Consider the following 26,896-nt stretch of genomic DNA (forward strand, 5'->3'; position numbering starts at 1 on the left):
TTTTATTCACTCAAACTAATTACATGAACCAGTTTGTGAAAAACAACCATCTACATTGATACACAAATAATTTTGGGACTGTCTCTTCAATTCTCTCCCTTTTTACGCATTTTAAAAAATTGTTTGGATAGAAATTTTCATAGTGCAGAAAGATAATTTTAGTGGTGCTAGAAACATATTCATTATCTGAGCTACAAAAATGTCGAAGAACAAAAATATATTTTAAAAGAGGCTTTAGAAATATGCTTAATGTAAATGTATGTTAAATCTGCATTGAATTTCATGTCATTAGCAAATGATAAACCTCTAAAATTAGCTATATTGTCATCTGCTTAAAATGTGGAAGAATTCTTAAGCGTTGAAAGCCTCCATTCTTTGACTCTAATGTAATACAGTGAAAATTTCATTATAATGTAATGTTCAAAACATTTGTGAGATACAAAAATTATCCCCAATTTAAAAAAATAAAATCATTTTGCTGTAAAGCTGACATTACAGTTTATAAACAACTTCATATGGAAGTTCTTAAAGTTTTTAATGGTATCCATCTTCTAAACAGCTTCTGTTTATTTCATTGAAAGTGAATTATATTTCAAAATCTAAAATTAACCAATTAAAAACATTTACAATTAACAACTTAAGTACACTTCCTTAATCAGAAGCTCATTATGTCTCAAGACTTTAATAATAGCTCCAAATTGATCTCCCACCCCAAACTCTGCTACAGCTTACAGCAAAAATTATGATCCTAGGAGACACATTTAGAACATGTTAAAGTAATTTTATTTCAAAATATCAAATTAGCCAAAATTACTTTTGACTTATGGAAAATAAGTTATTTATTCCTATGTGCATTGTTATTCACTATATTAAAATTCTAAGCACAGAAAATAAGAATTCCAATTGTTTCTTGAGAACATGATACATTTTGCTTTCTGTATTCATCATGTTGTGTAGATTATCTCAATCTTTTAACATCACTATAAGAAAACCATTACTCTTCTGAAGTAGAATCCTAGAAAAGTTATTAATTTGGCCTGAGCTTTCATTGATGATAATCAGTGTTTGAACTCTGTCTGACTCAAAACTAAATATATGATTCCAAATACTATTCTGTGAACCATCATATTATATGCTCTTAGAGATAATCTTGACAGATATTAAGAGTAAAAATCAAACATTTAAATATACTTGCACATTTTGTTTTCTTTTGTGTCTTGTTTTTAGTTTCTAATATTATGTTTAATCCATCAGAGACTTGTAATGTATGTGAAATGGAAATAATTTTGATACTTTCACAAAAGAATAAATACTTAGAAATATTATTAAACAAATTAAGGTGCTATAAATCTTTTGTTAATAATCTGAAATGTTGCCTAGCATATATGAGTCACTGGGTTCGATCCCCAGCATGACACACAAAAATCTAAATAAACAAAATAAAGATATTGTGTCCATCTACAACTAAAAATATTTTAAAACAATAATAATCTGAGATGTACACTTCAGAAAATATTTATTTCTGACAAATATATTTTTCACCAAGCCTCCGTGTTTAAGAGGTTGACTCACCAACTGGCTAAATGCTTACAAACAACAATGACTTGGGGTTCCTAATAATTAGAAAACAGTACTACTGTCCTCCTCTCCTTATGCTGTTCTGGAGATTCTTGTGTTGTGGACTCTCTGTTATTTGTGATGATGTTAATATGCTCTACTGGTATTTGCCAAGAAACCTAGTCATGGCCAAAACTTCCTCCCATCTGCATGCCCCTCCTTTGAATCCTTGAGCAAGCAGCATAAGTAAGGAACAATAAACCTTTGGGACCTATATAATATAAAGTAATAAATAGTCCAGTGTCCATAACATTCAATTTATAGCTCTATAATAAAATTAGTTATAACACACCTGGATACAACACCTGGATCCAGGTATAACACATGGATTAAAGTGAGCAACATTAAAGCACAATGCATTAAAATTTATCAATAAAATTAAAAGCTCTTCATAATATTTCCTCTCTTCCTTTCTCCTCTTTCCTTTCTTCCATCCGTTTTATCAAGATCAGACATTTGAACATTGCATATTCTGCTTCATAATGACATTTTTATTTGGGGCTTCTGTTCCCTGTGCTATTTTCTTGAAGGTTTTCCTTCTTTATCTTATGTGGACAGAACCAGTATCTACTTTGCAGCCCTGCAATCTTGCATATAAATGAGACCTTGTCTTTCCATTGCCTTTCTGTCATATTTTCCTTGGTACTATAAATTTAATAGTACTCTAAATCCTATATATTGAAAACCAAAATGATGATTGTCCACCAAAATTAACTTCTCCAATTAGCTTTCTTATTTCTATTTTTATTATACCTATAGTTACTGATCTGGGTTCAAACATGGGAGCTATTTTTCAATTTATTCTCTCCCCTTCTCCTTTTGAGTTTTACTGATCCAATCATTATGCATATTTTCTTATTTCTTTCCATGACTAAGATCACCCCACTTGAGTGACTTCACTTTTCCCAACTCAGTGTTCAAATTTTTGTCATATTAGTTTTTCTGAAGTTGAAGTCAAAGTACTTCATTCAGAAGACTCAAAGACTTCCAGTTTTACTTAGGATCTATGCTCAAGAATATTCCTCAATTCAGACAGAGGAGATGAGTTAATGTTCTCAAAACATCCATTACTCAAGTTCTACCTTTTCTCAGTCACACTCTCTACATTTTGGCCACCATTTTGCCCTCATTGTTTTTATCTTAAACATCATTTCTGCATTGAACCTATTTTGTCAACTAAAGCTTTGATCTCTATCTTCTCTGAATCTCCACATACACTTAGTAAACATGTATCTGACAATATTTATCAGGCTCTATTCTACAATTTGCTTATTAAAACATCCCTCTTGTTCTCTCTTCCCAGAAACTCAAGCTCCTAACCTTTTTATTTTTAATAAAATTGTCAGCAATGTTTACTAATTGACTAGAATTAAATTCAACTTATGAAAAACAATAAACTATAAAATTTTAAATGTGAGCAAAAATCATATTTATGTGATTTAAAAAGTAAAAGCTACCTTATACATTGACAATACAACTACCTCATTCATGATTAAGAAACGTCACATCCAAAAAAGATGAAAAAGACACCTAATCAACTAGCAGTTGACCAACTCAAATCCAAGCTTGCTTTTCCCTTGAATAATGATAGAGGGAGAAGGTAGAAGTGCCGCTTGGAAACAGCTTAACAATTCAGAAATGGAGTGTTTGCAGTGTCTATATGTTGCATTCTTAATTTTGCATTTATCATAAACAATGTAATTTTTTCCCATTAAACCATGTTCAAATCCTAACAGACTGCTAGATAAAGATAATAAAATGAAGCCAATTAAAGGATCTTCTTCATCCAACTTCTCAAATTAATAAAAAAAACAGATGGGAAAGCACTTCAAATTCAATTAAAATAAGCAGGACAACTTCTTGTTATAAACTTCAAGAGGTGAGCACCACAATCAACATGAGTGTTTGGCAAGGCCCCAGGGAACCCTAAACCCATTCAGCCTCCACAATGGAAGTGATAAATCAATAAAATCCTAGTAATTGTCATATTATAATTTGGCAGAATAACAGATGGTATATTCTTTTCTCTCTTAGAGAAAGTAGAAATAATTGTAAAGAGAGAATAGTGAAATAGGAAACAATTAGGATACATTTCCCTGCAAAGTCACTAAGACAAAATTGTGGTCCTGAAGTCATTATTAGAGAAACGACAATCATATCTAGATAATAGTAGCAGAGTAAAACAATTTGCTTATATTAAATCAACTTGATATTTAAGAAGTCTGGCAAAACTTTCCATGTAGGGTCAAAGCAAGGTTAAAAAATACCAGCATTCCAACTTGGCAAACAGAAGCAAAATGGAAAAGCAGAAATGAACACATCTGAAAATGAAGGGGAAAAAAGAGGTTACAAAGAACAGAAGCCAAATTCCTATGAAGCAACAGTACTATAGATTCAGTACTATACAACGGAACTATAGAACTTAATAAAAATAAATAATTTTAATAAAGTGAAATATCAAAAATTGAAAATTTACAGGGTTAAGAAAAATATTAAAATTAAAATGATGCTAATAAATTAGATTTTAAGATGCCCCCTAATGACCCACTTCCTGATTAATTACACATCCAATAATCTTTATCCCTCATGCAGAGTTTGTAGTAAGCATGTACATTCACTCTTAGATGTGAACAGAGAACTGAAAATTTAGAGATGTTGGAGACATGTTTCCAATCATGAAAGCAGAAGAAAAGAAAGTCAATTGAAAGAAACATAGCAGAAGGGTAAAGGACTTGAAGAGACCTCGCTCCAAAGATAATATACAAATGATCAAGCAGTATATTACAAGATGCTCAATGCCACTACTCACTAAGAGGCACATAAAAACCAGAATGAAATACCAACTTCACATGGTTAGGATGGCAATCATAACAAAAAGAAAGAAAACTAGAAGTACTGATGAATGTGTGGAGAAATCAGAACACTGGCTCACTGTTGATAGAATTGTGAAATGGTTTAGCTGCCATAGAAAGCAATAGGGGTTTCCTCATAAAATGAAGGCTAGACTTATCACATGATCCAACAATTCTGCGTTTGTTTATATAGGCAAAAGTGTTGAAAGCAGGGTCTTGAAGAGATATTGCATGCCCATGTTCATAGAGTTATTCATGGTAACTAAGATATGAAAAAAACCAACTGCCCCATCAATGGAGTGACAGACAGGCAAGGTATAGTATAAACACACAAGGCAATATTCAGCCTTTGAAAGGAAGAAAATTCTGACACACACAGCAACATTCTACTAAAACAGTGTGCTAAGTGAAGTTTGTCACAAAAAGACAAAAATACTGATGAAATTATATGGATTATTTCTATAATAAACAGAGTTGTCAAATTCATAGAACTAGAAAGCAGAATAATGTGGTTGCCAGTGGATGAGGGTAGAAAGAAACAGGAAATTGTGGTTTAAAGTGTGCAGAATTTCAGTTTTGCATGATGAAAAAGTTTTGGGAAAAAATGTGTACAACAATTTGACTGTACTTAACACTAGTAAATCATACACTTCAAAAATGTTTAGAATAGAAAATATTATGCTGTTTGTACTTCACCACAATTTAAAAAGAGGGCAAGGTAAAACATTTTCTCCAAGATCCAAAACTTGAGGCTAGAATAAAAAACAGTGCTTAGAAAGTAAGAGCAAGATTTAGAAAATCAAACATTTTATGGCAGAAATAAAACTTCAGCAAAAAGGTGGGAGGATTAAATTGAGGAAATCCCTTTGGAAATAACAAAAAAAGACAAGAGATGAAAATTTTTAAAATGAAACAATATCAGCTGAGTGTTTAAACTGAAAGCGTAAGTTACAGAAAAGAAAATGGAAAGGGACAAATTGTCACGAAAATAATTCATGCAGTTTTATTAGATTGAAAAATATGAATTTATAGAATGAAGCCTCTACCAAACAGCCAACGGAATGAACGGGAAAAGATTCACTATTAGCTGACAGTTTTACAAAAGCTCAGAAACCCTGTAATAGAGTGAAGATCTTAATAGCTGTAAGAAAGTAAAGAGGAGAAAAAAAGGTAACCAAGAAAAGATCAGGATATAGAATCCCAAAGGACTTTTTGTCACAATGTATAATCTCTATCAATGGAGTAATGCCTTTGGAATTGTGAGGGGAAATGATTCCAAATCAGGATTTTCTACACAGACTGTCAATCAAGTGTGAAGGATGAATAATACCATTTTCTGATATGTAAGGTTTCAAAAAATTTCCCTATGATATACTACCTGTAAAAGCAACCAGAAGATTGATACAGTTAAAATAGTTAAACTAAGGAAGACAGAGACACATGATACAGATAATACAGAATCCAATATAATGGTTACATAAAGTACAGTGATGGGACCATGAAGGAAAAGCCTAGGAAAACATTCGTAAAGAAGACAGAGAGGGCAATGAGTTCAGAAATGAAGTAGAAGAAAAAGGGCCTCAAGGGGAGATGTCTTCAAGAATAAAATGGTAATGATAGAGTAACTGGGTATCAGTGATATCAAAGAACTTGGTGATTGATGAATTATACAGGAAATAGAGCCAATAACAAAATCAAAGCAGTCATTGATTCCAAAGTAAATAAAACATTGTACAAGAAGAGACATTGCAATCCTAGCACAATACTTCCCTTAGCTGTAAGTAATATTCAGATTGCCAGAGTTGATGACTATTAAAAATTAACTCAATTAGAAAGAGTGTTGTGTAAGCATTAGGAACACAAAGGCAGAAAAATTATGAATCTCAAAAAGTGTTAAATAATTACTGTTCATAATAGAAAGTTGCTAAGGATCTAAAACAGGAATATGAAGAAATAATGAGAATGTTATTTATAAATATGTAGGCAATTAGCAGAGAAAACCACCAAAAGGGTTTGACGTATGGCCTCAATGGATTAGAAATCAATTAAAGGGGCAAAATAACTTTTAAGTTTGATTGTATGCTTTCATAGTACAACTATTCAAAATTATATGCATGTGTCATTTTATTTAAATAAATATTTTTTAAAAATTTTATGCTTCCAGGAAAAAAATAAGCAGAACTGACTGGTAGAAGAAAGGCTGAAATCTGCAAAGGATTAAGGAGTAAAATTGTAACTGAACACTAATATAACAGCCAAGTCTTGATTCCATTTATGCAACCATCCAGGCATTCTGAAACACACTAATCTCCAAGGAATTTGCCATATATGGGACTTTCTTTTAAAAATAAATAAACATAGTAAAATCATTTGAACGTTAAAAAGGAACCAATTAAAAATAAACAGAAAAAGAAAAAAATGGAAGGGATTATGTTTAGGAAGCAGAATACAAATGTCACACCATTGGACAGTTAAAATATAACTTTTAAAAATTACAATGTTTAGGAGTGGTTACAGAAGAATATGTAAGAGTATTAAATATCTTTCAAAGAATGTCTAAAATAGAAATACATGTTCCAAAACATAAAACAAAGTCATCCCAATCTTTTAGTCTTTACAATAATTAGTTCATAAATGTAAGAGAGATCTACAGGTAATATTTCCTAAAATATTTACAACTTCAGATTTTTATTATTTTTATAAGCATGTTAAAATAAATTGAATAATCTCATCTAATTAGCCTTCATAGTATAGTCCTATATTGTACCATTTTCTCTCCTTATCAAATTTTTATCTACATACTTTTCTAACTGCCTATAGGCAAAGAAGGACATTTGAATGTTGTTAGCATATTAATAATGGTTGCTTCCTTCTGTATCCCAGATGATTATCTGAATCCTTTATAACAGAGATGAATCATGAAAGTTTTTGTTTAATAAAATTAAAAGCAAAAAATAGTAATGGAAAAAATATGTCAAAGAAAAAACACAAATACCTGTTAATGTCAACTGGGACATCCCAGTCCAAATTTTCTGTTACACAGGTTAACAGGAGTTGTTTTTTTCAGAATATCTGAACCCATGACTTTCATTGATTAGTTTGAAAGTCAAATGTTTATCATCAGTTTTACCCCCTTTTCTTCATGTGCTCATCCTCTGCATGACAGGATACTCTGAAAGTCTGACAGGACATCATGTCTCTCTCTATATACTTTGAAAGTCATTTTTCAAAGATATTTTACATTAACTTTCTCCTGACTTCATTTCTAGATTAATCTCATAAGGCCACATCTCACTGGTGTCCAGAATTTTCCAGGCACTTTGGATTTATGCATGATAGTCTCCAACATTTATCCAAACTACTTACTTTTCCCCTTCCCATCCATCATATCTTTCCTGTTTTTTCCTTGGATTAGTAATTCCCACCCCATCTCCCACTGTTACCACACTGAACTATGATTCTCTTCTGATAGTTTCCTACTAGCTCCTTTGCACAGACTAGCAGTTTGATGTACACCACAGACTATTCTGTTGTTTAACTTGTTTATGTGCAACATTGAAACAGACAACCCTACCATCCCTCCTCATGGTGCCTCTGGTCAGAAGTACTGGAGGGCAATTCCTAAGGGGTCTATGTGTCAGATAAAAATCAAACAAGATGGCACCCAAAAGACTGTCGTCCGTAGAATAAAGAATCAATAGCAAAAGCAGCCTTTCAAGAAAAGGAACCAGAGCAGGTCAGAGGTAAAGATAATAAACCTCCAGAGCAAAGAGGCAGGCAGAAAAGACAATGCATAAATATCTCTTCTAATGAAGGAGATGATGGGAAGAAATGATGAATGATCTCTAAAGTGGTTAATATCCAGGAGGTCAAGAATCTAAACTGGGGGATTGAATTAAGCAGTTTAATCCTAAAAAGAGCTAAATCTGCACTTGTAGGAGTGCAGAATCATTCACATGTTGACTCACTTTGTGATTCAACTCTTGCAGCTCTGGGTATTTTTTAAGGTGTGGTGTGGTTCCTTACCTAAAGCAAAGTCTGATGTCTGGTGAAATCTCTAAAATGCACCAAAAGATGTTGGGTTGTATGTAAGAGCCATACTTTATTTAAAGAATATATTTAGACATTATATTAATCTTCAGAGTGGTAAGAAGTTCCCATTAATATTGGGACATACACTGGGGAAGTGGAATGGAGATGGATGTGGGCTGAGAATAAGTCTAGCATTTAATTTCTTAGATAACATTATTCCTTAAATTTTTTTTATAGAATATATTGAATGTATGAGAATTATAGGTTATATACAGCATAGGTAACTATATTGGAAAATAAGGTCTAGCCTAAAAGAAGACAACGTATTGAAATTGAATTTTTAAAAATGTGTTTATCCCTAAGGACATTCAGTGATCTTAATGCATGAGTAGTAGGAAAGGTTATTATTTCAATCCACAAAATGTGCCTTGCTCCTTGTAAGTAAAATATTTTTGTTGAATTTTAAAAAGAAAATAATAATGGTAAATCATTATCAACTTTTAACTAATAAATCTGAATACAAATGAAATTAGCAAGTTTTGAGAAATATACAAGTTTAATTTCATTTTTAAATTTATTTTATTTTTTAAATACATGACAGCAGAATGCATTACAATTCTTATTACACATATAGAGCACAATTTTTCATATCTCTGTATATAAAGTATGTTCACACCAATTCATATATTCATACATGTACTTTGGATAATGATGTCAATCACATTCCACCATCATTGTTAACCACCTGCACCCTCTCTTCCCCTCCCACCCCTCTTCACTATCTAGAATTCGTCCATTCCTCCCATGCTCCCCCTTCTTACCCCACTATGAGTCAGTGACCTTCTATCAGAGAAAACATTCAGCATTTGTCTTTTTGGTATTGGCTAACTTCACTTAGCATTATCTTCTCCAATTCCATCCATTTACCTGCAAATGCCATGATTTTATTCTCTTTTATTGCTGAGTAATATTCCATCGTGTATATATGCCACATTTTTTAATCTATTCCTTTACTGAAGGGCATCTCTGCAATTAGAGAAATGCAAATCAAAACTAAGATATCATCTCATTATAGTCAGAATGGCAGCTTTTATGAAGACAAAAAACAATAAGTGTTGGTGATTATGTGGGGGAAAAGGTATACATTGCTGGTGGGACTGCAAATTGGTGCAGCCAATATGGGAAGCAGTATGGAGATTCCTTGAAAATCTGTGAATGGAACCACCTTTTGACCCAGCTATCCCTCTCCTCGGTCTAGGCCCAAAGGACTTAAAAACAGCATACTATAGGGACACAGCCACATCAATGCTTATAGCACCACAATTGACAATAGCCAAACTGTGGAAAAAGTTTAATTTCTCTCTAGAAGAAAAACACGACCTGATTAACCCTACATCTATTTTTAAAAAATTAATATATAACTAAAAAGCATCCTAAAAATCAAACTGTCAGTTCAGATGTCATAATTGGTTAATTCTGCAAAATAAAGAGAAAATAATACAAATTCTACAAAATCTCTTTCAAAAAAGAAAATGGTCATACTTATTAACTAATGAGGACAGCAATACCTTGATATGAAACAAGAACAAAAATTGCAACATTTAAAAACATAGTTCAATATCCCTCATAAAACATGTGAAACTTATGAACATCAAATCAAATGCAGAAAAATACTAGAAGGATAAAACATCATTCATGATCCAGTAACAATTGTCCCTCCAACTCAGCTTTGGTTAATGTTTAAAAAGTAACATAATTTACTTAGTAACTGAGTAAAAAAAGAAAAAATAATAATATTTTCACTGATACATAAAATCATTGGATTAAAGCTGACAAAAACTATTGGCAAACTAGGAACCAACAAATTAGAGTTGGATGTTACTCTGGTTTGAATGTGTTCCTTAAAGTCATGAGTTGGAAACAATTACCATCAAGAGATTATAGGGAGGTGGACCCTAATAAGACATGTTTGGGTCATAAGGACTTTGTCCTCATTAACAGATTAATGTCATTATTCTGAACCTAAGTTTGGCATCTCAAGAGTAGGTTTGTTCTAAAAGTTCAGCTACTGTTTGATCTCCCTTCCTCTCTTGCTCTTTCCCACACTCTCACCCTGCACCATGGCATGAAGTCCCTGGTCAGATATAAGCACCATGGTTTTAGACTTCCCAACCATGAGCCATAGAAAATGTCTTCCCTTTATAAATTACCAATCCGTGTGTTCTGTTATAGCAACACAAATTGACTAAGAAGGTTGTTCTGTGTCCATATGTTGACAGTCTACGTCAGACATGACTTAGTATAACACTGAGGAAATTGTTTTGCTAAATATAAAGTTCCAGAACTGATGTAAGATGTCACTGGAGAACCTGCAGTTACCATTATCGGTGAAAGAATGAATATTTTGTTCTCAATCATAAAGAAAACAAAGTCCACTGTCAACACTTATTAATATTCTTCTGAAGCCAATAGAAAAAGGTGAAAAAATAAAATAATATAATAAAATAATAAAATGCATCCATATTTTATAGGAAGATATAAAACCATCTTTATTCATAAATGGAAAAGGATTCATAGAAAATCTGCTAAAATCTACAGAAAAGCTACTAGACCTAATGAGTAAATGTAGCATCAGAGTAAAATATGCAATTATATTTTTGCAAGCTAGCCACAAACTGTTGGAAACTGATATAAAAAAATTACGTAGTATTTAAAGATAAATATGAAAAAAACACTTGCATATTCTATACACTGAAATCTAAAAAAAGTCACAAAATGTTAAAGAGGACTTAAATAAATGAAGTGAGGTATAATAGTTAGAGATTAAAATCTCAATATTGTTAAAATGTCTGTTATTCCAAAATAAATCCAAATAGGAGAAAGATCCATCCACATTGTAACAGCTTTTGTTTACTTTTATTTGTACAAACTAACAAACTGTTTTTAAACTTCAAATGTGAGGGAAAAGGCCTTAGCAAAGGCAAAACACCTCTGAAAAGATGAGCAAAGTAGAAGGACAAACTTTACCCAACTCAAGCCTTCTCATGACACTATGGCATTGGCATGAAGACACATAGATCAGTGGACCAGAATAAACAGTTCAGAAATAAACCCACATTTGTTTAGGAAAAAAAAAAGGCAATTTATATTTTTAAAAGCATGCAAAATCAATTCAGCGGTGAAAAGTCAGTGCTCAACAAATGGTGCTGGAAAAATTAAATATCCATGGGCAAAAAATTATTTTATCCACCATGCACAGTGTAAAAATATGCTCCAAATGGATCCTAGATATGAATGTAAAACAAATTTTTTTTTAATTTCTTTTTTTCTATAAGAAATTTATTAAGTAATAATAAAATAATATTATAACAATGATTTTCCTACCCAGTTTAACATTTTGATAGATACTTTTCCAATTTTTATTATAATAGTTTTAATTAAAAATATATAATTTTAAAACTATAACATTAATAACAATTCTGTCCCTTTATCACTTGACAATACATTGTGGAATTTTGCCACATTTTTAAAATGTTCTTCTACATTTTTGGTTCTCAAAATATGGTCTGGAGACCTCTAGATATTCCTGAGTTTCTTTCTTGGGGGTCTGGGAGGTCAAATCCTCTTTCATAGTAAAACTGAAACATTATTTATTTATTTATTTCTACTTACTGATATTTGCACTGATGTGGCAAAAGCAAGGGTGGACCAAATTGTGGTAGGTTTAAAATATCAGAGTGGTTTTTGAGTACAGTATCAATTAAAGTATCTGCAATCATCCGAACTTTATAACCCTATGTATTTGTAAAGCTTCTTTATATTCTTTAACTGATACATATCACAGAAAGTTGAACAGTGACACAGATAAGAGAATCCAGATGCTTTCTTTTAAGTTAATTAAGTAAGATATAAGAGAGCTTAAAAAATGTAAAAGAATGTTAACCATTTTGCTACTATTTTTGTTTTGAAAAATAGTTATTTTCCAAAAATTCTTATTTATGTTAATAGGTAGAATGTTTACATGTTTACTATTACTTTTAAATTTATAAATACAGATATATTAAAATTCTGTTTTCATTTCAAATTAAATTTCATTTCTAATTAAATATTGATGGACGCTAAAGGAAAATACCAATGGAGGTACTGAAATAAGTTTGTATTATAATTTCTTTTAACAAGTTTCTGTGAAAACCCTTGAAAAATCAAATTATGGAGAAGGGAGAACAAAACCAGTGAGAGTCTGAGCACCCCGAGCTCTGAACGCATGGGGTGTGCACACCTTGTGGAGGGTCCTTCAGGTTTTACACGGAAGTCCTCACTTTCAGGAAGGCGTATTCTGGAGTTAAATAGATTAAGACATGTGTATTAAAACAAAAAACACGTTTTCAATAAAAGCACTGTTAAAAAAAATTTGATTTCTAAAAGAGAAAATGGTAAACACTTACTTGTAACTTTGAGTTAGACATGTATTTCTTGTTTATGAAACTAATGGCAGAGTGTATAAAAGAAAAAAATTGTAAGCCTAATGTCAAAGATAACACTTTTGGTTTTGGAAATTAATGTTAAGGTAATGAAAAGAAATGTTCATGATTTGGAGAGAATATTAGCAAACATATGTATTTGTAATATGTATTTGTGATATGTGTATACATTTCAACACTCAATAATAAAAATAATCCATATTTTTTAAAAATTAAGAATTGGGTAAATACTTCAAAGAAGATATTTAGATGGCAAATAAATATGTGAAAAATTTATGACAAATATATAGTTAACCATTAAGGAAATGCATATTAAAATATGATGAGATCCCAGTATGTATCTATTAAAATAGCTAAAATACAAATGAGTGATAATACCAAGTTTTATAGGTCAATCAAAGTTTTATAGGTCTATTATGCATCTGGTGATAATATAAAATGGTGCAACCACTTTAGAAAATATTTTGTCTATTTCTTAAAAAGTAGAATGAGTCAGACATTATTACCCTTTGTGTTTATATGATTACATGACCTGTGTAACTCTGCATCTCATAGATGTTTACCCAGCAAAAAGAGAAGCATATGTCCATAAAGTGACTTGTGCATGAATGTACATACTAACTTTCTTTGTAATACCCCCACATTGCACACAACCTAAATCTTTATCAATAATTGAAGGGATAAACAAAATGTGGTATGAACCTGAAATAGAACACTACTCAGCAATAAAATGAAATTAAATATTGATGCACAAAATAGTATGGATGGATCTATAGATAATTGTAAGGAGTGAAAGAAAAGAGACCAAAAAGAGTACAGATGGTTTTATTTCAATTTTATGAAAATTCAAACTAATTTATGGTGATAAAAGGTCGGTGTTTACCTGGGGCAAGAGGTAGGTTGGAGTAGGGAAGGAAGGGGGAATTATAAATGTTCAGAGGGACACTTTTGGAGGTGATAGGTATATTTATAATTTTGATTGTAATCATAGTATCAGGATGTTTAATGAAGGATAGTTTAATGAAAGTTTCAGGATGTAGAAGTATGCTGAAAGTTTATTAAATTGTTACTTTAAATATATTCAGTTTGTTATACATGAATTTTACCTCAATAAAACTGTCAATAAAGATAAAAATAAATTTAAAATTTTTAAATATCAACATCATTCCAAATAAATAAACACAAGAAAACTTCCATTATCAGTATGGTTAGTCTGTGTAATTAGTTTTTGTTCTACTGAATTTAGAGTCAACAGTATATATTTATGAATTAGATTTGATGTGGAATAAAAAGAATCCTAGGAACTTTTACTCTATTGGTTTGGTTTAGCAGTTGTCTAAGAAATCTTGCCTTATAATCGATTGCATAAAAGTCTATTTTGGGGGCATCAATAGTTCATAGTACCTGGTATAATATATTCCAGGAGGTTTTAGACACATCTAGCTCACAATTTTCAGCAGAACCTTCAGACATATATCAGAGGGAAGTTAATATATTTTATAAAAACATGGAAAGGTTAGTTGATCTCTTATAGTTGCTAGAGTTGAAGATAGTGAAATTGCAATGGAAGTCCAATATATATTAGTTCATAATAGTTTAATGAATATATTTCATGGGGCAAGGACATATTTTAGACAACAGAGAATGATAAACCTTCACAAATCTCTAAAGCATTCCCACGTAATGTCCAAACTTAACCCAGGGAAGTCTCAAATGTGTTTTGTTTTGAAATCATTTCATGTAGCTCATATAATAATATAAAGCTAATTAAGAAATAGAGAAATAATGTTATTTCTAATGTTGCCTCTTTTGTTAACAAATCATTACAATCTTTTACTGTGACTACTGTATAAATCTCAAAAATTGTGCCATGTCTATGTACAAGGATACCACAATGAATCATGTATGAATGTATATATGTAATATATGTCATATATATAATAATTTCATGCATTATATCAATTAATCCTTTCAACTTATAGCATATTATCCCATTTTACAAATGAAGAAACTAGAATTATATATAATATATATACCATATATATTATATAGTATATTATATATATAATTCACTGATTGAAATAACAATAACAATAGAAGGAAGATCAGTAGAGTAGAACAAGTAGATCTGGAGCGGGAGGAGGGAAGGAGAAGGGGAGGTCCTGGGGAATGAAACTGATCAAATTATGTGCATGTACAAAAATGGCATAATGAATCCCACTATTATGTATAATTATATAGTACCAATTAAAAGAAAGAACAAAAAAAATTGTTTGAGGATTAAAGAAATCCTAAATTTGATCTAATATTGGAATTGCAAAGTCTAGAGTCATAAAAGTTGATGGTCACTGGATTAGATCAAGTTTATGATTGCCAGATAAATAACACTATACTTAACACCTAATTTGAGTAAATTTTGAAACAAAACCCAGAAGAAGGAAATAAAATTCTAGGGAACTTCAGCTCTTACGTAAGTAAGGAAATATTTATTTTTAATTGGCTAAGTACATAATAGGGTCAACATAAAACAGCAAAGATTGTTCTGGGGAAATATGGAATCTCTGCTCTCTGAAAAGATTACGTAGAAGGTTAAAAAATAACCTTTTACTTCCCTCATTAAGAGCTTTAAAAGCAATTTATTTTATAACAAAGAAAATGCAGGATTCTAGTTATGCATTACTATATTTTGTGACATTATAGATTTATGAGTTCCCCTTAAAATTATCTTTCAAGTGAGCCCTTGATAAGGGGAGAATTTTGCTGAGTTTTTAACATTTTATAGCCTCTTTACAAACTCAGAAAATATAAACTAAGACATATAGAATTCCCTTTCTTTCAGATTTGCCAAATTTCCCTATGTTTCTAAATATTCCTAAGGTTTTGTTTTTCGGTAAATTCTTCCATATTTTGGAACAAGCTGACACTTCACTATCTTAAACTATTCCTTTTACCCAAGGAAAAGAGTTGTAGCCATAGGTGTACTTAAATTGGAAGATTAAGTAAAGAAGATTCATCCTTACTAATGAGGATGGGCATCATCCAATTTTTTTAAGGACTCAAATAGAACAATAATGCAGAGGGAGGGCCTCTCTCTCTCTTTCTCTCTGAGGTCTTTGATTTCAGATTGGGCATTACAATAACACTCTCTTTGTTCTCAGGATTTTAAAATATGAATACTAAATCACACAACCAGCTTTCCTACTTCTATTTAGAGTGAGTGGATGATGGTGGACCCTCGTGGTCTCCACAACATTGTGAGTCAGTTCCCATAATAAATATTCTCCTATTTATCTATTTCCTATTGATTGTGTTTCTCTGTAGGACCCTCACTTGTACATCACTTAAGATAACCATAAGATTCTGTATTTTGCGTGCATTTTTGATAAGTTTGATTTAAAGAAATACTTATTTATCTTTATAAGTTAATTTCAGAGAGCTCCTTTCTGTCACAATTGATTTCTTATTAATATCTTCCAGATGTAGAAAACCATTTTACACTCAATTTACATATGCTGTATAAATGTTTTTCTAAATTTCAAAATGTGCTTGTATCTTTTTACTTTTTAAAAATATTTTATTTGTTCTTTTTACTTATACATGACAGTACAATGTACTCTGACATATTATACAAACGTAGAGTATAACTTCCCATTCTGTGGCTATATATGATGTGAAGTTCCGCTGGTTGTGTATTCGTATATTAATATAGTAAAGTTATATCAAATTCATTATACTGTCATTCCTATTCTCATTCCCCCTTCCTTTGATTCTCCTTTGTCTATCCCAGTGAACTTCTATTCCTCTCCTTTCCGCACTTATTGTGTTAGCATCCATGTGTCGTAGAGAACATTCAGACTTTGTTTTTTGGCGACCGACTTATTTCACTTAGCATGATAATCTTCAGTTCCATCTATTTGCTTGAAAATGCCATAGTTTCATTCTTCTTTTTGGTTAAGCAATATTCCATTGTGTATGTATACCATATTTTCTTTATCCATTCATCTGTTGAAGGGTACCTTTGTTGGTTCCATAGCTTAGCTATTTTGAATTAAGCTGCTGTAAACATTGATGTGGTCATGTCACTATAGTATGCTGTTTTTAATATCTCTGGGTATAAACTGAGGAGTGGGATAGCTGGGTCAAATGGTGGTTCCATTCCAAGTTTTCTGAGGAATCTCCACACTGTTTTCCACAATGGTTGCTCCAATTTGCAGTCTCACCAGCATTTTATGAGTGTACTGTTTTCTCCACATCCTTGCTAACATTTATTGTTATTTTTTTAATAATTGCCATTCTGACTAAAGTGAGATAAAATCTCAGTGTAGTTTTAATTTCAATTTCTCTAATTGCTAGGGATGTGGAACATTATTTCATGTATTTGTTGACTGATGATATTTCTTCTGTGAAGTATTTGTTCAGATCCTTAGCTCATTTATTGATAGGGTTATTTGTTTTTGTTTTGTTTTGTTTGGTTTGGTGTTAAGTTTTTTGAGTTCTCTATATATCCTGGAGATTAATACTCTATCTGAGGTGCAGGTGACAAAGATTTTCTCCTATTCTGTAGGCTCTCTCTTAATGTTCTTGATTGTTTGCTTTGGAGAAACTCTTTAGTTTGATACAATCTGATGTATTGATTATTGATTTTACTTCATGCACTTTCAAAGTCTTGCTGAGGAATTTGGTTCCTAAGAGGACATGATAGAGATTTGGGCCTACTTTTTCTTCTAGCAGGTGCAGGATCTCTGGTCTAATGCCTAAGCCATTGATCCACTTTAAGTTGAGTTTTGTGTAGGGTGAGAGATAGGGGTACAATTACATTTTGCTACATATGGATTTTCAGTTTTCCCAGCATCATTTGTTGAAAAAGCTATCTTATCTCCAATGTATGTTTATGGAGCCTTTGAGATAACTATATTAGTGTTTGTTTGTCTCTGTGTCTTCTATTTTGTACCATTTGTCTTTATATCTGTTTTGGTGCTAATATCATGTTGCTTTTGTTACTATAAAAAAAAGTGTATCTTAATTTCTACAATGTTAGTCAACAATCAAAAGAACACATAAATTTTCAATAATTTTCCTGTTTATATCTCAAAAGCAGGTGTTTCTAGTGAACATAAGTTTTTCATTGATTTGATATGATAAATTGACATACAAACAACCATGCTCACTAACTAGATTCTCTGTACTCTCTTACTCCAAGGAATATAGATTCAATCATCTTCCAAATAGAATTCACTAAGTAATAATACCAAATCTTTAATTATATTTACTATAAATGGGGAATAATTTATTGCCTGTGTGAATCCAAAGTATAAATAAAACACAAGATACACTATAAATACAAATAAAACACAAGATATACTATAAAACAAATAAAACTGAGAATACAAATAAAGAGTTTTATACTGCTTAAGGTTCACTATAGGTAGTGATAAAATGTTCTACGTGTTTAATATATATGTACTTTGGAAAGAAAGTTTACTTGGTTACATCAAGTGAATTGACTTGGATGTCTCAGTGAAGTTCCAAAAATCAGCAAGGTATAATTTTTCAAATGATAAAACCATGACTTCTTGTGCAAATATAAGATGAATACAATTCAAAAATTATACTTATTAAGTAATTTAGGAAGTGTTATAATGTTAAATCTAATCAAAAACATTTAAGAAGCTTAACATTTATTTGTGTACATTTCTATTTGTATGCATGTGTACATGCACATGGATGCTTATATATCTTTATATCTATGTTCAAATTTTATCTATAGGTATATAATTATGTTTCAAACTATCAATTGATTAGAATAAATTCCAGTTCCCAGAACTCCCTTCATAGTATGTTTGTTTGTATGGAGTACAGAGTATAGCCCCTTGAGAGAATGGAGGGGCCAAAAGCAATAGTGATCATTTTCTAGCAAACAAAGCTCTCAGTTATCCAATCAATAGCAAATCTAGTGGATTTAGATTTTGACAAAATGACTAACTGGAATTCTCTATCATCTCTCATTCTAAGCAATATAGATTCATAATCTCTCAAACTGAAGTCACCAAATAATTATCTGTAAAATCCATTTACAGAAAAAGTAAAAGAATTTTTCAGACATAAAGTTCTGTATGTCCGATAAGACTTAATTAAAAGCTTATTAAAAGAAATTAACCTGGGTGAATCTCATGACCAGTTTGAAAGAATTTAGAAGAGGACACAGACCTTTCTCAAACTCACAGCCTTCAAAGAACATTTACATCTGCAATTACTTTTCCTTCCTATTGGGTCCTTTATGACTGCCACCTGTGGATAACAAATTTCAGTTCAAGTATCTGGCATTTCATGCTCTCCTAATCACCTCTCCCTGTCTGCCTGACCATGGGCACCAAACGTAAGCCCATGTTCATAGAGATCGAAACTGCTTGCAAACATTAAAAACAGTTCTTTTCTGGTTGAAACTGCCCAATATGAAGTGTACCTTAATAAATACATGTTAGGACAAAATTGAAGAATTGGGTATAAAGCTGTTTTTCTGCACCAAGGAAATAAACTATAACCTTTATAGTTATAATGTTACCCAGGTTAAAATAATTTTTATCTATACAAGACCAACATGAACACATGAACATGAAACTACTCAAAACATAGAACTTTTAAATTGTGTCTATTGCTAAGTATATTTGCCTAGATAATCATTGTGCAGTCTTATTGAGTGATGTTAAAGATTATGTTCCATATCTATATATATGGAATTTTTTTTGTACCAGGGTTTGAATCAGGGGCACTCAAAAACTCAAACAATGACCTACATCCTCATCCCTATTTTGTATTTTGTTTAGAGACAGGGACTTTCTGAGTTGTTTAGTGCCTCGAAGTTGCTGAAATTGGCTTTGAACTCCCAAGATGCTACAGGTGTGCGCCACTGTGCCCAGCTGTAGCCTATATTTTTGATCTTCAAAAGTTCTGAGAGACTCAGCATAACATCTTAAGGGAAATAAACTACAATTTTCAAATGGATATATTTGCAATTTATATCTTTGATGGAATATTAAGAATATAGAAAGTCTTCAGTTTATAGAACCAAAAAAACATAGGCTCACTTGAAAAATGGGCACAAGATATGCATACACCTGCCACAGAAAATAAAGAGCAATTGGCTAGTAAAGATATGGAGAGATGTTTTATTGCACTTGAAATTAGAGAAATGAACATTGTGTTTGTCAGCTTGAGAAAACAACTTCAAAGAGCAAGATGTATTTCAGCTCAGGTTTCAGCAGTTTCAGCTCTTGGTCAGCTGGCTCTGTTTCTCTGGACCTGAGGAAAGGCATAACATCTTAGTTGAAGGACCTGGCACTACAGAGATGTTCCTCTTATGGTGGCCAGAATGTAGAGAGAGGGCTAGGGATAACACACAGTTCCTAAACTCATGCTCCCAAAGATTACTCCCTCCAAATAAGTTCCAGGTCATAGAGTGTCTGCCACCTGTCACTAATGATTCACTTCACAGAATCATTAAATTTCCAATGGATTAATGATGGAGGAGGCTAGAGTCCTCGTGATTTAATAATTTCACCAGATTCTCACCTCTGGAAATTGTAGCACTGATAGCCAAGCTTTAACACTTGAGTCTTTGGAGGACCTTCCAGATCCAAACCATAACACAAACCAAAGATTGTAAAGTTACACTATTTTATATACTTTCCTTTCCTTTTTTCTTTGGATTCCAGGGATTGAACTCAGGGGCACTCAGCCACTGAGCCACATCCCCAGCCCTATTTTGTATTTTATTTAAAGATAGAGTCTCACTGAGTTGCTTAGGACCTCACTTTTGTTGAGGCTGGCTTTGAAGTCTCACAATTTCCTCCTGCCTCAGCCTCCCAAGTCACTGGGATTCCAGGTGTGTGCCATTACACCCAGCTTATCCTTTCCATTTTTTAAATTTTTTTAAAAAAATGTTTTTTAATTATAGATGGACACAATACCTTTATTATTTATTTATTTTTTGTGGTGCTGAGGATTGAACCCAGTGACACACACATGCCAGATGAATGCACTACCACTGAGCCACAACCCCAGCCCCTCCATGTTTTTTAATTTTATTTTTAATTTTTATTTATATATGACAGTAGAATGTATTTTAGTAGAATATATGTACATAAAGTATAACTTATTCTATTTAGGTTCCAACTCTGGTGGTTGTGCATGATGTGGAGTTACCCTAGTTGTGTATACAAATAAAAGGCTAGGAAAGTTTTGTTCAGTTAATTCTATAGTCTTTTCTATTCCCCTCCCAACTGCCTTCCCTTCCTTTCCCTTTGTGTAGTCTAAAGGATTTCTACTATTCTCTCCCTGATCTCTCTTGTTTTGTTTTAGCATCCACAAATCAGACCATGTTGGCCTTTAGTGTTTTGGGATTGGCTTATTTCACTTAGCATAATATTTTCCAGTTCCATCCGTTACTGGTCCATAACTTCATTTCTTCATTCTTCTTTATGGCTGAGTAATATTTTTCCATTGTCCATTTTTTGAAAATTGATTAATCTGATGCTATGAGATGTTGGAGGATATATGGATAAACGAATTCTTGTAAATTACTATAAGAAATCATTTTGTAAAATACTTCTCATTACTTTATAAAGATGAACATTCACATATCAAACGAATTAAGTACTTTTTAGAGAAATTATTGCGTATACATACCAGCAGCAACATTCAGGAAATTTAGTAGAGATTTAAAGAGAAAGTAAAAATAAAGAGCATATATTCATATAATCAAACATTATCCAATAGCGATATAAATGAGCTATATTGCTATTGGTTGGATATTAGTTGAATCTCAAAGTTCCATGTACTGGAACATTGCTCCCCAATATGTCTGCATTAAGAGGTGGTGAGGTCTAGTGGGGTGTGATTAGATTATAGGGGGACTGCTCTTATGAATACATTAATATCTTCTTTAGAAGACTGAATTAATTCTCTGAAGAGTGAGTTAGGTCTTGAGGGATTGGATTAGATATTATGAGAGTTGGTTATTATAAAGCAGGTCATCATCCTCTGTCTCTCTTTTGCATATATTCTTTTGTATGTATTAGTTTCAGTTATGCTTTTCCACCCCAATTTGACACAGTATGAGGTCTGCACCAAAAGCCAAATAATGTCAGTGTCATATTCCTAGACCTTCAGAACTGTGAGGTAAATAAACCTTTTCTGGTAAATTCCTCAGTCTCATGCATTTTATTATAGCAGCAGATAGAAGATTAATACATCTAACCAGATACCTCCAGCAATATTGATTAAACAGAATATTGACTTTAAACATTAAGTCCTATGGATACTATTTTGTCCACATTCAGAGAAAATCACTTACATTAACTTTCATATAAAAGTAATACCTGTAGGCTTTGAAACCTGCAATTGAGTCCATTGACCAATGTATTTACCAATATGAAAGTATCGTTGACCTTGATAAAGGTGTTTTGTGAGGGTTTAGAAGAGAAAAGCCTGAATAGATAAGATTCAAGAATGAATCCTAGATGAGGAAATTGAAATCAAACAATTCTTATAGGGCAATTTGCTGTATATGAATGAAGACATATTTCAGAGCAAGATAGGGCTATGGAATCAGAGACTTTGCTTAATGTCAGAAATTGCAGTTTGCACTTATACTGACAGACCACTGGAGCAAGTGCTTGAGAAAGTGAGTGAGGATGGTACATTATAGAAAGGTGGGTCTCAGAACAAAGGTGTGAAGATTTGAACATGGGAAGTATTCAACAAAGGTCCGTTCATTAAGGGTTTGGTCCCTAGGGTGGCACTATTAGGAGGTTGTGGAACCTTCAGGATAAGGAGCTGGTGAGAGAATCTGAGGCCACAGGGAGCATGCCCTCAAAAGGACTTGGGATCACACCTGTCCTCTCTTCCTCTGCTCTAGTTCAATATGTGACCGCTTGATCCTTGTGTTAGTCATCTTTTTGTCATTGTGACTAAAATGCCTGACAACAACAATTTAGAGAAGGAAAGATTTATTTTGATTTATGGTTTCAGATGTCTCCATTTAAGGTTGTCCAACTTCAATGAAGAAACATCATGGTACTGAACAGCTCATGGCAGCTGGGAAGGAAAGAGAGATAGAGGGGTGGAGCAGGAAAGGGGACAGGGGAAAGAGAAATTCTTCCAGGGCATACCCCTGATAACCTACCAGGTCTCAGTAGTCCATCCATCAATCAATGGATTCACCTATCGAACGGATTAATCAACTGGGGAGGTCAGCCCCTTCATGATCTAATCACCTGCCAAATCTCCACCTCTGAGCACATGAGATTTGAGGAACATTCTAGATCTAAGCCATACCATTCTCACACTCTCTTCTACTGTAATGTATTGACTATCTGCTTTAGTCAGAAATCAAACAAATGAAGCTGCCTTATCCTGAATTTTGAAACTCTGAAACTATGAACTAGGTCAATGACACTTTATAAAGTTAGTTGCTTTGGGTATTTCACTGTAGTAATGCAAAGCTGACTAATATACAAAATTGGTACCATGCACTGGGGTCACTATTACAACTACACCTGAAAATATGAAGAAGACTTTAGAATTCATTTATAGGAGAAGTTCTGGAAAAGTTAGAGAAGACTAGCATACTGTGATCAGAACATTATAGGACATTCTGTTGAAGTTTCTGAAGCCCAGCATACTGTTAGACATGTGAAGAGTAAAGGCAAAGATAATGAGGTTTCAGATGGAAATGGGGATTTAATTGGTAATTATGGAAAAGAACGTGCTTCTTTCATAATGGCAATTGTCATTGTGTCCATGCCCTTAACTTTGTGGAAGGCAGAACTTAGAGGTGATAGACTAGTTTATTTGGCAGAGGATATTTTAATACATCAAAGCAGTTAGGCTGTGGTATGCATGTTAGTGCCCATTTTCAGTCTGTTTTACAGTGAGAATCACATACAAAAGTAATAGAGTGGAAAGATTTTGGAAATTTTGCAGCCCACAAAGGAGTGAAAAAGCATATAAGCATACAGGTAAAGGAGGATTTGGTTGCTGGAGATTAGCACCAGGAACTCAGGATATAGTGCAGGAGTAGAACACCTGTTTAGCATACAAAAGGCCTCAGGTTGGATCTCCAGCACTAAAACCTACAGACAAAATTCAAGTGTTTTACATGAAGACATTGGGGACCATAGGAAATATGCCTCAAGAGCATCTCAGAAATCTTTAAGGCTGCTGCTCCCACTTGAAGGCTCAGCAATCTTAAAGTGCAAATTAGTTTCAAATTTCTCAGGCAGAAATATTTTAGAAAAGAGTCTTGGGGAGCTCTACTCAACAAGGACCACCCCAGGATTTGTTTCGTCACATTCAGCCGGTTACAGCTGTGTTTCAAGTGGGCCCAGGTGCTGTTTGTGCTGGTGGCAGAGCTTGGCTTCATCCAAGAGATGTGGGTTTTGCAGACATACCTAATGCTAAAGTTTTGGTGTCATGGCTGCTTTCCTGAGATTTCCTGGAAGGCTAGTTTTAGTGAACTCATCTCTAGTAATTAGACAAATGCAAATTAAAACTACTCTAAGATTTCATCTCACTCCAGTCAGAATGGTAGTTATCAAAAATACAAGCACAATAAGTGTTGGTGAGGATTTCTGGGGAAAAGGTACACTCATACATTGAGGGTGGGAATGCAAATTGGTGCAGCCAATCGGGAAAGCAGTATGGAGATTCCTTAAAAAGTTGGGATGAAATCATTTGATCCTGCTATCCCATTTCTTGATCTAAACCACAAAAACTTAAAAACAGTGTATTATAGTGACACAGCCACATCAATGTTAATAGCAGCACAATTCACAACAACCCAACTGTGGAATCAACCTAGATGACCTTCAACAGATAAAGAGACTACGGTATTTATACATAATAGAATATTATTCAGCAATAAAAGATAATAAAATTATGGCATTTGTAGGTAAATGGATGGATTGGAGAATATCATGCTAAGTTAACCAATCACCCCCAAAAACAAAGGCAGAATGTTCTCTCTGATAAGTAGATGCTAATCCATAAGGCGGGGGGCATGAGATGAGTGGAGGAACTTTGGAATGACCAAAAGGTAAAGAGTGGAGGGCAGTGTCATGTGGATATGAAAGATGGTGGAATAAGACAGACATCACTACCCTGTCTTCTTTCAAGTTAATATTTCTTTCTTCCTTCCTTCCCTCCTTCCTTACTTCTCCTCCCTCCCTCTCTTCCTTCCTTCCTTTCTTTCTCTCTTTCTTTCTTTTTCTTCTCTCTCAATTTTTGAATTTACTGTATTTGTTCCTTGAGTTTGGGGATTTTAGTTTTAGGACATTCTCAGTCATTATTGCTTTTGATAATGCTCCTGTTTCTCTCTCCTTCTTGAATTCTAAATGTGCATATACGATCTGGCATTGCTCCACATTCTTGAATTTTCTTGTGTTTTTTTTTTTGGGGGGGCGTGTATAGTCTTTTTCTTTTTGCTACTCAGTTTTGAATTTTTTAATTGCCATATTTAACAGTTCAGTTATTCCTTCCTCCACCATGTCTAGCCTAACCAGGAGCCCATCAAAAGCAGTCTTCATTTCTGCTCTTGCATTTTTTCTTTATCTCTAGCACTTCTTTTTTTTATAGTTTCATAGAATCTTATTTTCTCTGCTTACATTATATGTTGGTTATTGCATAGTCCGTACATTTTCCATTAAAGCCCTTAGTTTATTTAGCATAGACTTAAGGAAAAATAGTAGTCTGAGAATTCCAACATTTTTGCCAATATATGTCTCTGATTTTAATGCTTTTTCTTTGCCTTCAGGCTATGACTTTTGCCTTTTATTATGTCTTACAAATTTTTGTTGAAAGGCGATAATGATATACCAGGAAAAGGAAACTGTCATTCTATCAAAATTACCATTGCTCTAGTAATGCAGTGGTAAGAGGTGGAGAGAAGGGAAACACTTTATAGCCCCATGTTTAGATCTCAGTCTTTTGGTGAGCCCGTGTCCCTAGATTGTGAAGTTCAGTGGAACTTCTCAGTATTCTCCCATGTACACATTAGGTAATATGGTTTGCCAGGAAGAGGTGAGAGTTGTATATTTCTGTTCCTCCAGTTATGCTCTTTCAAAACCCCAGCAAGTTACAATCTCAACAACTATAAAGGCGTTTTCCCTAAGACAGGCCGTAAGAATAGAACAATCTGGTTTATTTCAAAATGTTTTTTCCCCTGCCCCTATCAGAAACATGAGAATATTTTTTTCCAATATTCACTATAAAGACATGATGAAGTTCCTAAAGGCAGAACTCAAATAGTGTGTGCGCCTACCTACAACAGTGTCCCCTAGAATTTTTAACTCACGTAGTTCTCCATAGTGAGGCCCCAGCAATTTTTCAGCTTGGGTTTTCCTACATCAGCCCTGGTTTCCTTTTTTTTTTTTTTTTTTTTTTTTTGCTTATGAGTTTCTGCTCTAGTAAATTGCTCTTCTCTATATCCATCTGTCTGTCTCACCTATTTGGGAAACAGTGATTTCCCCTGTAATTTCACTTTTCTGACAGATCTAAGTAGAACTATTGATTTTTCAGTTTGTTCAGCTTCTTGTTTGTAGTTTAGATAGAATGACAATTTCCAAGCTCCTTCCTTGTCAAATCAGAAAACACGATCTTTTAGTATAACTTTATTATCTGTATTATCTGTAATGATGTCACCTTTCTTATTACCATAGTGATAATTTTTCTCTTATCTCTTTTCTTCCCAATAAGTTGAAATAGAGACTTGTCAACTTTATTAATCTTAAAGAACTAGCTTTTATTTTCTTTAACTTTTGTCCTTTTAAAATCTATTTTATTAATTTGCACTTTGAAATTTTTATTTCCACATATTTGCTCATATTAGTTAAGTATACTATTTTTTCTGGATTTATT

Source organism: Urocitellus parryii, chromosome 13 (genome assembly GCF_045843805.1).
Source record: "Urocitellus parryii isolate mUroPar1 chromosome 13, mUroPar1.hap1, whole genome shotgun sequence".
Taxonomy (NCBI): domain Eukaryota; kingdom Metazoa; phylum Chordata; class Mammalia; order Rodentia; family Sciuridae; genus Urocitellus; species Urocitellus parryii.